This window comes from Myotis nattereri, assembly GCF_964212035.1.
Source record: "Myotis nattereri genome assembly, chromosome: 13".
In the NCBI taxonomy this organism is placed as follows: domain Eukaryota; kingdom Metazoa; phylum Chordata; class Mammalia; order Chiroptera; family Vespertilionidae; genus Myotis; species Myotis nattereri.
In genome coordinates this window covers 14,445,418-14,457,887 of record NC_138088.1, presented here as the reverse complement: position 1 = coordinate 14,457,887, position 12,470 = coordinate 14,445,418, and the positions used below count along the sequence as shown (strand labels likewise).

Here is a 12,470-nt window from a genome sequence, read left to right as displayed (position 1 = left end):
GTATTCATAGCAAAGATACACGGAGGCAAGTATATAAAGACATATGTATAAGAACATCCTTTCTATTCATAAAAAAATTGGAAATAACCACAAATGGCATGTGTGAAATACAAAGAATGAAAAGGTATGGTGAAAATGTATATGTGAATATAGAAATTATGTAAAAAGGCACATTAAATAGTGTATATAGTCTGAGCCTGTTTTTTTAAATACCCTATAATTATCTGAATGCTTGTAAAGCCATGGGAAAATGTAGAAAGCTTTATACCAAAATACTAACGGTTGTTATATCTGAGATATACAATGACACTTTCTCTATAGATTCCCCTATTGTCTGAAGGCTTTTACAATGAACATATTTATATTACAATGAAACACTACACCTATTTCTACTTTGAGGGAGGAGATTTTCACAACCCCATACTGAATGCCACAAAGCATAACATGTAGCTTCAGAGAGGTCTTACCCCAATTTCCATTAAAATATGGGGGGAGGGGGGGCGTTGCCTGATTAATCAAGTTCAACTGGTTTTCCCAACAACCTTCTTCATGCTAAGAATTTCTGAAAATTTTTTTTACCTGGGCATCAATCTTTAAAAATTATAAAGTGAGTAACAACAAGAATGCTTAGCCACTCTGGGAGTTTGGGGATCTCATCACTCCCCATGCAGGCAGGCAGGCTGTGTCCTTGGGTCTCTGTGAGATGCTGCCTCCCAAGTTCATTGCCACTGGAGGTTCGATAAGGGGCAGGATGAGAGGGACTTCCCAGCCAACGGGAAGTGGTTCTTAATAATTTCTTGTGCAGATGTTGAATGAAAAGGCATCTTGCCAATGGTTCAACGGTAAGTTAACTAGGGAACTTCAATGTTTGAAATTGAATGAGACTTGGAAACAGAGGGAAATGAACACTTACCACCTACTTGGTGACACTGTGGAATACAAAAAAAAAAAAAAAAAAGCAAACCAGAAATAATTTAGAAATAAATTGAATGCTCCCTGCTTCTAGGCTGTTTGCCTGCTTTGTGCTCAGTCTGGGTGATTAGATTGTGTTGGTTAACCTCATTAGTGGGAGCTGCTTCTAACCTACTCCCATGCGTTCCACATTAGCCATGCACCACTGCTGGGTGCCGGCTGTTTATCTCCAAATCGGTCTTCCCCAGAGTAGGGTCTTTTAAAAACAAGGCACTCAACCATTTCTACTGCTAAACTGTATGATTTTAAAAATTAGCTGCAATGTGTTGAGCCTAAGCACAAACTTCCTAATTTCCTCAAATCATAAGATTTCAACTATTTTCTCAAATAAAAGTTATGCCTGATTTTATAAGCAAATATCATTAATTCCAACTAACCTGAAGAAAGCCCACTCTTTAGTTAATAATTTGAAATATAGAACATTTGGGGCACTATACCAACAAAACGTTTCATTGGTAAATAAGATAGCATATGAGGGAATGCCAATGATAAGTCCTCATAGAACTTTATAACAGCTAATCGTATTCTAATAAGAATTTGGCTTGTTCTTTTAGCAGGGACATTTATTTATTTATTTAATCATCACCCGGGGATATGTTTATTGGTTTGAGAGAGAGCAATGTCAATGTGAGAGAGAAACATCTACCCTTTGCCTTCCATATGCACCTCCTGAATGCACCCCCAATGATTGAGCCTGCAGCCAAGGTGTGTGCCCTGACCGGGAAGGGAACCCACAATCTTTTTGGGGTAGAGGATAACACTCCAATCAACTAAGCCATCTGGCCAGGGCAGGGACATTCCTTTTATAATGTGTTCCACATGTTGCTAATTTAAATATTACAGTGAGTTTCAAAAATAATGAAATGAACCTTTATCTCAGTCATTTTTTATTATTGGTGGTAATTCCTCAATTAATGTGGTTTCCATATTGTCCGTTTAGGTATGGTCAGGAATTTCATGCCTCTGTGTCCTAATGGAACTACTCTTCGGACCAAATTTTATTGTAGGTTAGTCACTAAACTTTTGAAAGTAGAAACAGATTCTTTGTGCAACAACAGTATTATGCGTGTTTGTTTTGAACTTAGCAAAAATCATTTGTTTCACTGATTTGTTCATTCAGCAAATATTTGTTGAGCATATTAAGTATCGTAGGACCTGTTCTAGTTACTGATAAAATCAATTTAAACCAGTATTTATTTCCCCATATTTTTCTCTTTGCCAGAAAAAGCACCAGCTATATCTAGCTATGCCATATTTGACCAGAAACATCTGACTTTTACTGACTTTCTACACATTTCTTTTTCTGCAAGTCTGCCTTTGTGGCTGATTTAAAAAGCTTAAGGACCAAAAGTCAAAAAAGCTGGAAAAAATATACCTAACTTTCTGGAAAGCAAAATGCCTCTTGTTATGCAGACTCTCAGGTTGTATCTACAGTGAGGATATGGTAGCAGTGAATTCTCGGTATGCAAGCAGAGGAGTCTAAATTCATAAGCCAGGTTTCCACGTCTTTAACACTGTTTCCCTAGGAATGGGTCAACATGTTTTCTGGTTTCTGATAAATGTTTCACACACAGAGAAAAGAAACAATAACCTCCCCCACCCCCCAAAAAAAACAAAACAACCACTTAAAATGGTTAAGATGGCAAATTGTATGTTATATATTCTTATCACAATTAAATTTGTTTAAAAACCATATGTACCACATAAGAACAGAAGACTCAGTAATTCACTACTACGGAGATGCTTTAATCCTTAGGGGCAAGAATGACAAGTTGTGATGGAACAAGGACAGGCACCAGCAGTCCCATCAGGAGAGGCAGGTGCAAGCACCCAGCCTATGACACTGCAGTGTGTCACCGACCCAGGCAGCAGAACCTCACTCCTCATCCCCAGGCCAGGGTATCAATGGTAACTTCTTTTTTTTTTAATATATTTTGTTGATTTTTTACAGAGAGGAAGGGAGAGAGATAGAGAGTTAGAAACATCGATGAGAGAGAAACATCGATCAGCTGCCTCCTGCACATCTACTGGGGATATGCCCCCAACCCAGGTACATGCCCTTGACCGGAATCGAACCTTGGGACCTTTCAGTCCGCAGGCCGACGCTATATCCACTGAGCCAAACCGGTTTCGGCAATAGTAACTTCTTATTCAGGTTTGCCTTTCTGTGTCTTAAGCATGGCATCTCTGACTGGAAAAGCAAAAGTGAAAAAAAAAGTGAAGGTCCCTTTTATCTTTGTCAGCAGCAGTGAGATGCATTCTCAGGAAAGGAAAAGTAAGTGGAAAATATGTCCAGTTTAAGACACTGTGGTTAACACAGAGGAAAGGCCAGTGTACAAAGAGATCTAGAGAGGGTACAGTGAGTTTCGTCATTATAACAACACTCAGGCACAGAGAGGTTAAGTAACCCACTGAAGGTCACAAAGCAATGAGTGGGACAAACAGGATTCAGAGTTCATGTTCTTTCCTTTTTTGGTGTGTGTGTATGTGTGTGTGTGTGTGTGTATACACACACACACATATATATATATATACATAAACATATATATATATATATATTTTTTTTTTTTTTTTCCAGAGAGAAAGGGAGAGAGAGATAGAAACATCAATGATGAGAGAGAATCATTGATTGGCTGCCTCCTGCAAGCCCCCTACTGGGGATCAAGCCCACGACCCCAGGCTTGTGCCCTTGACCAGAATCAAACCCAGGACCCTTCAGTTTGCAGGCTGATGCTCTATCCACTGAGCTAAACCAGGTAGGGCTAGAGTTTATGTTCTTAATCACCTACCATTACCTCTTGCTAGAAATGACAGGGTCAATATAGGAAAGCAGTGATGCTAAAGTTTAGGGGCCAGGAAAGACTTTCTGTATATAAGCACCTAAGGGGTAAATATCAGATCAGAACACCCTCCAAGATTCAAAATCCTAAACCCTGGAGCCCATGACTTTGGGGGAGGTCAGCAGGAGTAACAGTGATCTCGCTTCAAGCTGGAAGACTTCAGGCTTCCTCTCAGAAAATGACAGCATCTCTTCTATTCTATACAATGGAACCATCCCAGCCTCCAGTTCTTTCCTAAAATAGTACATGCTGTTCTCCACATCTGTGTTGTCAACGTATTTTTAACTGCAATGTGAACACTTCCCTGCAGAAAAATGAAGGAATGGGGCCTAAACGACTTAGGGAAAGGCGCCAAAATTAATTTGCCAGTCATTCAGCAATCTGTCAAAGGCAAAACATTGCCTGAGGCAGCAAGTTGTCCTCCGCCTGTCACATCAAACTCCAGCTGTTCCAGAAAAGCACCTAGAAGATGCGTGGGTGACCTGTGCAGCAAAAACCCACAGACTCCTCGGGGAGAAAAGGAATTGAGCCACTGGCCAGCTCATCTACACTTCTCACGGTCTTATTCATCGGCCCTTCATTATCTAATTTTTCAACCAGTGAGTTCCACCCCCAAGAAAATGGCTGTCCACCAATCCATGGGCTGATGGCTCCGCCATCAAAGGCACCTTCCAACTGAAACCATCCGCCTTGGCTCTGGGGGAAGGAACACCTTCTTGATTCCAATTCTGCACGTGTTACTAATGATCGGCCGGTAATGACACCTTTTCTATTTTATGCTTTCCCTGATTAGCGTGAAACTATGTTTCTCTAATGTTAACAGCCCGGTGAATGTGGAGAATAAACCATCCTGGCTGGGCTGCGTTACAAGCATCATGATTTCTGTTCCAGCAATGAGTCAGAATAACCATGTTGATTGCAGCCAAATAATTTTGTAAAAGTCTATCCCTACCTCCAGAGTCATCTAAATAATTCCAAAGATGATCACATTCCAATCCTCGTTTAATTGAAAACAAGCACACTGTTTTAATCCAAATATATGTTCTATTGTGTACATCAAAAACAATGAACTGAAAGGAACTACGAAAACCAATGACCATTATTTTAATAGCTGCAATAAGAAGAGGTGAGTTGTAACGCACACGCCAACATTGCCCAAAACTGGTAGTAGGAGGCCAGTCTAATAGCAGGTTGTTGTTACATTTATAATTTTTTTAAAAGTAGATTTTATATTTTTTCACAGAGACGAAAGGAGAGGGATAGAGAGTTAGAAACATCGATGAGAGAGAAACATTGATCAGCTGCCTCCTGCATAGCCCCTACTGGGGATGTGCCCGCAACCCAGGTACATGCCCTTGACCAGAATCGAACCTGGGACCCTTCAGTCCACAGGCCGATGCTCTATCTACTGAGCCAAACCAGCTAGGGCTACATTTATAATTTTTTAAAAAATGTATCTAAATTCTCAGCTAATATTCTTCCTCTAATAATGTGACAGTCTTTATAGTGTGACAGTCTAAAACAGAGCACTGACATCAACTGGCCAATATACCTTAGATCCCATCAAAACATATTTATTCTTACAAAAAAGAGAGAGTCCACAGAAAGTGTCAGGCCCCCGATGACAATTATAAACGGAAGCAGCATTTCTGGGCTCCAGGCTGATGAGTGTGTGGCTGGTGACCAAAATGAGTGGGGTCACTGTCCCCTCCTTCAGCAGCACGAGCGCGCTCTGTCCCTAGGACACATCTGCTTTCACGCTGCATCTAAGGGTCTCTTGCTGGAAAGAACGATGTTGAGGGCAACTGAATGTTGAGAAGACTTTATCTCTGGGCAGCTGGGTTCTCTCTCTCCTTTGTTTCCTTCTAAGTTCCCATGTTAACAAATGTGCCCCAGTTGTTATCCATGGGCATGTGGCTCTCTCTTTCTCTCTCCCTTCCCAGCCTCTATGTTCTTCAGTATAATTACAGCCCCTCCCCCCAAACCAACTCACAGAATTAAAAAACAACACATTTGAACTAAAAAACAACAGGTTTGAATTTTGCTCACTTAGGTCCTCACAGGTGGAGGGACAGGGACTGCCTCCAAGCACCGCTTTCTGGGGGTGGGGGAAACTGGTGACCCAGCTGAAATCAAAGGAAAGACGCAGAAGAGATGGGGAACGAGTGGTACTGTGCACCTTTCAGAATATGTTTCTTTCTTGTGCCAAATTGCCCACCACGGCTGTCCTTGGACATGAATGCAGGTCGGCGGCCCTTCTGATAGCAGCATTGCACGCTGGGGACTCCATAACCATTTGGCATCCCTCAGTTATAGCCCATTTCAGACTGCATTGTCCAGAATGCGAGGGCAGGAAAAAAGGATCTCGGATTTTCCCAAAGGCTTCAGGACAATGTCAATTAAAACAAATTATTTGAGATTTGATGATGGAATGCCAGATAACTGGTTGCTTGAGCTCTGGATGAATAAATAAACAACTCCAAAGACACATTTTGGGGTAGACTTGAGCCAAGTCTCTTATTCCCAGACAAGTGGGCTGCAGACTATCAAATAAGATTTCTTCCATCACACATTATGAAAAAAATGAGTCCATATGAGGTATTTAGAGAGAGAACAGACCATGCCAGAAAGCATTAGCGTACATGCATTTCCCCACTGTGTTCCCCAGCTCAGATTATTCCAGAAGAAACAAAAAGGGCCAGAGGGACAGGAGGTAAAAGAATGGTTAGCAGGAAGCATGATACGAGAACCTTTAAAAATAATAATTATTGCCCAGCCGGTGTGGCTCAGTGGTTGAACATCCACTGATGAACCAGGAGGTCATGATTCGATTCCTGGTCGGGGCACACGCCCAGGTTTTGGGCTTGATTCCCAGTAGAAGGCGTGCAGGAGATGGCTGATCCATGATTCTCTCTCATCATTGATGTTTCTCTATCTCTCTCCCTCTCCCTTCCTCTTTGAAATCAATAAAAAAATTTTTTAAAGAATAATTATTTAGAAATTATTTAAGAAAGTGTTACTTATGTGGTAGAAAATGGGTGCTTTTTTTCAATACATAAAAGATCTTCTACTCTCTTATTTTTTTCTCTAATGTATGCTTAAGAGATGCCAGACTTTTTTAAAGATTGGCCTAATTACTGTCTATCCAAATATGACTTTGTTTTTGCAATCCTGCTAACAGTTAACAGCATCCTCATTGTAGCTTCAAATAATAAGGTTCTTAAAATACCCCTAAAACAATTCTAACCTGGTAGAAGGAGCAGGAAATACAGGCTCTCCCGCAGGCTGAGCAACCTTCCCAGCGTCACTTCAGCCCCACACACGGGATTTCCCGGGACAGAGCTCCTCAGCCCACGTGAGGTGAGGAACCAGGCTTTTATTTTTATTTCTAATATCTATTCTTCTGCAGGCAAAAACTTCGGAAAACTCTAACAAAAACGATTTCCAAAACAAGAAGAAGAAAGAAATGAAAAGACAAGACATGCAAAGTACAAGTCCAACATTTTCATCATGAGATTCAACGGATATCAAATCTATCTGCCAATTGCTTTAGGTTTCAAAGCGCTTCCTCTCGTGTTCTTCCTTATCTCTGGGTGGGCGGGCAGCAAACAGTTCCCAGGACCCTCCAGGAATGGCGCCCGCGGTTGTGCTAGCCACCCTCTCTCACAACCTTCCCTCCCACAGTTTCCCGAGTTGTCCGTGGAGTTTAATTGTTCTCAAGTAAGATTTTTCTAAGTAAGTGACTAACGGGTGTTACCTTGAACATAAGAGTTGGTGAAGAGCAGGTTCTAGGGCAGTGGTTCTCAACCTTCCTAAAGCAGTTAATACAGTTCCTCATGTTGTGGTGACCTCCAATTTTATTCTTATAAATTGAACATAATTAAAGCTTAGTGATTAATCACAAAAAACAATATGTAATTATATATGTGTTTTCCGATGGTCTTAGGCGACCCCTGTGAAAGGGTCGTTTGACCCCCAAAAGGGTCGCGACCCACAGGTTGAGAGCCGCTGTTCTAGGGTGTCCCCATTAAAATGGAGGCCATTTTGAAGGCAGAAAATTTTTTCTGGATCTCCAGTGCCTGGAACAATGCAGGGATCATAGTAGTAGCTCAATGATATGGTTGAATGAATGAAATAAATCTGGGAAGCACTGGATTTCACAAAGCCAAATGGGACTTTTTAAGGCAATATTTGGGAGTATTTAACACATTAGGATGAACTGTACGTACGTCTCCAGGGGGAAACTTGGTGTTTAGTCACAGAAGCCACTTTCTAAAGAGCAGCTCATGGAGATGGGCAGTGCCGATCTAAACCTTGCTCTCCCTGACTTCCCACCACGGTGTTTCCCTTGATCCTTCTGCACCAAGAGCTCTCTCTATGGCCATTCCCAGTGGTCAAAGTCCAGCTTCCTAAAAGTTCACAGTAGGCGCCTCCTCACTGGCGAGGCTGCTCTGCATTTCCCCAGCTGGTGTGCTCCGCCTCGCCTTAACGGGAACACTGATGGTGCTCACCTCCAGGGACGCTGGGAGGCTGGACAGATGACCCATATAGAGTGCACAGAGCACTGCCTGGCCCAAAGGAAGCAGCCTGTACCTACATACGCCACCATCACAGCATGTGAGTTTCCTAACCGCTCACAAGAACTACAAGAAAGCAGAATTGGGAACATGAGCCCCTCCTTTGTGCCCTGAACTTTGCATCTTCTAGAACAAGCAGCACGGTCCCTTGTAAGAGGTGCTTAGACACTATTTGTTAAACTGAACTGAACAAGACAAGACTGGAGGAAGACACAAAGTGCCACGCACCATTTCCCCAGGCATCTCATCACAAGCACCGATCTCTTCACAGCATTTAGAGTCAGACCATGGAATGAACCTACTCTGCCTCCAAATGCTGAACAATTCTTCATTCTTGAGATCGAACAGCGAGCACGTGTAATTGGGTCCTTTTATAAACTTCCCAGAAAACTTCTGACCATAAGCAATATTCTTCTGAGCAATTTTGTCATCACAGAGCATCTTGGGCTACTCGTTAGCAAGTGGCTTACGGTTTTCTAAATTCAAAACCCAGTAACATGGAGGCTTGGATTTGAAAGAAGGAACTCTCAGGAACTGGTGCATCACCAGCAACTTCACCGAAGTCCTTCTTCCTGCTGGCGAGGAGTCCCACCGCCACCCCGACGAAGAGCAGCCCCCTTTCTCAGGCCCATGCGATCTTCCTCATGGGACTTCGCCCTTCATTTGTCCCTTGTCTTCATTTTATAAATTCCGATGTTTCCAATGAATCAACATTGGAATCAAACAACAATGCAACAGCAAATAGACTGAGCCCATTAAAGACTATATTTGGCAATGCCATTACTTCTAAATTCTCAGATTGAGGCCAAAAATAACCCATTTATTTGTATATTTAGAACTGGGAGGAGATGAAACAAGTTTGAAAAGCATGGGAGTCGGCACAGGAATTATGAGCTTGCTTTGGATGAGACAAACCATTAGAGTAGCTTATGCTTTTGCAGAACCTTCAGAATTTTAGCAGTTTGGCGAGAATCCCACTGCATCCACTGATGTTAACAGCTGGGGTGATATCTCACCGGTGGGCACATTTAAGAGCTTCTTTACCTCGTCTTCCGAGGCTCTGAGTCCAGTGCGTGTGCATGGGAATCACCCAAGGTCTTAGACAAATGCAGTTTCTGATGCTGTGGTGCTGGGGTGGGGTCTAAAATTGCATTTCTGCAAGCTCCCCACACAACACTGATGCTGCCCAAACATGGACCACACTCTGAGTACCAGGATCTATTCCCAAAGACAGTGAAGGGCAGCAAACAAGTATTTTCCATCGTGCCCTTATGGACCAGAGATTAAGGAGAATCACTCACAGCCAAAGCATTTGAGTTAGAGATGAAAAAGAATGTCTCCAAGAGTATCACTAAATACTGGAGCCAGATAGAGCAAGACTGCAGCTAATGAAGTACAAGATGGGCATCCAAGTGGTTGGGTTGCTGTGGTAATTAGTCAAAACAATATTTCAAGGATCCAGATTTATCAGCATAGTCTCTCTCCATTGATCCAGTGACCCCACTGATAGCTTCGCCTCCATTTCAATGTGGGCTGTGTGACGGGAGAACAATAATGTGGCTATATTTAATTCAATTAAAAATAAAGTTTCAGAAAATGGCCCTCATTTGTATCCCTAATTTCTATTCAACTTTCCCATTTTAGGACACAGTGCTGAGTGTGAGGATGAAAGCACTTGCCAACTCAGTCCCGTTCTAGTGACAGCAGATTCTGAATACTTATGTCTCCTATCGCTGTACAATACGGCCTAATAAAGGCGAGCCAAAGAGACCAGATTTCATTTCAGAGCAAAGGGTTCGCCCATAAACTTTTGCTTGCTGGCTGAACAGAGCCATTCCGGCCGCGAGCATAAATTGTGCTCGCGGTAGATATCAGGGTGATGGGGGAGCCAAATGGGTTATTTGCGAGCCAGGTATCCAAGGCAGAGGCACCCGCTTTATTGTGTATTCATTGTTATCTGGAAAATCTCTTGCCAGCTAGAGAATATTTTTACAGGAAGTTAGAAATGACTTCAGAAATTCCCCTCTGCCGCTCCCAAGAGTGGGTGTTAGGCCTCATCAAAAAGACATTTGGTGCAGAAATTGAAAATGGGCAGCCTATAAATTGCTGAGGTATTTAGCTGGATGTAGCAGTTTCCTTTTCAGAGGGACCATGATCCTGCGTGTAGGAGCAATGTGCAAAGTACAGAAGCACATTCAGGCTCTGGGTTCAAATGCCAACCTCACTGAGTGCCTCTGGGCAACCTGTGTGACCCTCCAAACCTCAATCCCCTCACCTGCAAAATGAGAGTAACGGTGGAACCTACCCCCGAGGAAGGCAGCTGGAATGAAGGGAGACATGGGAAGTGTTTGACACAGTGCCGGTGCCAGGTGCTCCTGTGGTTGGATCACACTAAAAGATGGCATTTATTGAGTATGCACCCTATGGATGTTCTATAAATGTCAGCTATCACTTAAGTAATAATGAGTGATGATGATGGGGGTGGAGATGGGGATAATGATGATGACAGTGAAGGTGATGGTAATGATGGTGGTGATGGTGATTGTGACAATGATGACATCCCTGCTGCTCACTCCAAGGAACACAGGCCAGTTAGAAGTGGGCTTGTGATTCATGGCTTCCTATTTTTTAGCTGATTCTAGAAAAGCCTGGAACATCGCTGGTCATGAGATGATCCTCTGGCCTGAAGGGAAACACTAAGTAGCTTGAATATGTCTCCTGAAGAAAGCAGTGTTCTGGGATGTCTCCCCTCCTCTCCGCCTCTCCCAGTGGCCAGCAAGTTCACTCTGAATAGGTACGATGACAACACATAGGTTAAATATTTGGAGGAAATGGTGGTCTCCCAAAATAGAAGAAGGGCCATGTGTGGACAGCACCTTTAAAGAGATGTAGAAAGACTCAGCCTGGCTTTCTGAGAGGAGCCCCGACTGGATTAGCTCCTTCTGGTTCCGGGACTTGACTCTTGCCCACATCCTTCACTCTATTCTTATCTCTCCTTCTCTTTCCCAGCAAATGGCTTTGCTCCTGGTTTCCAGCCTCATCTGGAGACTGATTTTGATGCCTGGAGCATCCTTGGTCCACAGGATAGGCATGCTAGTAACCTGGTGCTTGTTCGAACATTATCGCTAAAAATACCTGTTCAGATTGTGTTTGGAGGAGAGGCTGAGCACCGGGTAGGGAGATAAGAGAGAAGATTGACCACTGGTAAGAGACCTCAGCCTCTACTGGCCGCAGTAGTTCAGTCCAGCCCCCCTTCTGCATACTCCCTGCAACAAAATGAAAGCCTGGGGTTACGTGGATTCATCTTTTTAGGGGGCAAGTTAAAAAATACCTGTTGTTGCCTGAACAGGTCTCTTGGGAGAAGGGATCCCATCCCTCTGACCCCAAAGAATTCACCAAAGCATTCCTTTCAACCACGAATTGTATGCCTCCTCAGAACAGTCCTGGAGGGCACACTTTTCTCCTTGTTGGATTTCTGGAATCAGTTTAGCATTTGTTATAGCTCAGTATCCCCAGAAAGCTGCCAGACTAGCCCTTACCCTGCAGGTGGTATGAGGCAAGAAGAGAGAGGACTTGTGACGGTCCGGCTTGGGCAGGGAGAGGCCTCTCTGTCCCTATGCTCCCTGGTCATGAGCACTTTCAGTCCTTCAGGCAGGACCCAGGGGGTTGCTGCTCTGAGTTCTCACAAGTTACTCATTCCAGCACAGTCTCCTCTCAGTTAAGCCAGCACAGGCTCTGTCCCGGGCAAGGCTGTGCTTGTTAGATGGGCTTTCATTACATATAGGAAAGAATAGAGCGTCTCCATGCACTGCAGAGGCCTGGGAAAAGCCAGACAGATGCACCCAGCATCCCAGCTTTCTCTTGTCTGAGCAGATAGAATCTTCCAGCCCCCAAGGCGGGGGTGGGTTCTGACAGTGGGGTTGGCAGAGTTGAAAGGACCAGTGTCACTTAGGCTGATGAACAATGCCTCTGCCCTAGACAATGTATTCAAGCAGAAAATTCTGCTAACTCTATCTCGCCACAAAGAGTTCCAGGGACCTCCCCCAACATTAGTCATTTACAAAGATGTTGGCAACACAGA

General features: G+C 43.4%; 1 protein-coding gene across 8 annotated transcripts in view; it reads right to left on the bottom strand.

Annotated features, from left to right (window-relative positions):
* KCNMA1 (potassium calcium-activated channel subfamily M alpha 1) overlaps positions 1-12,470 on the bottom strand; it is a 683,439-nt gene that overhangs the window by 150,617 nt on the left and 520,352 nt on the right. The gene's annotated exons all lie outside the window — the stretch shown is intronic.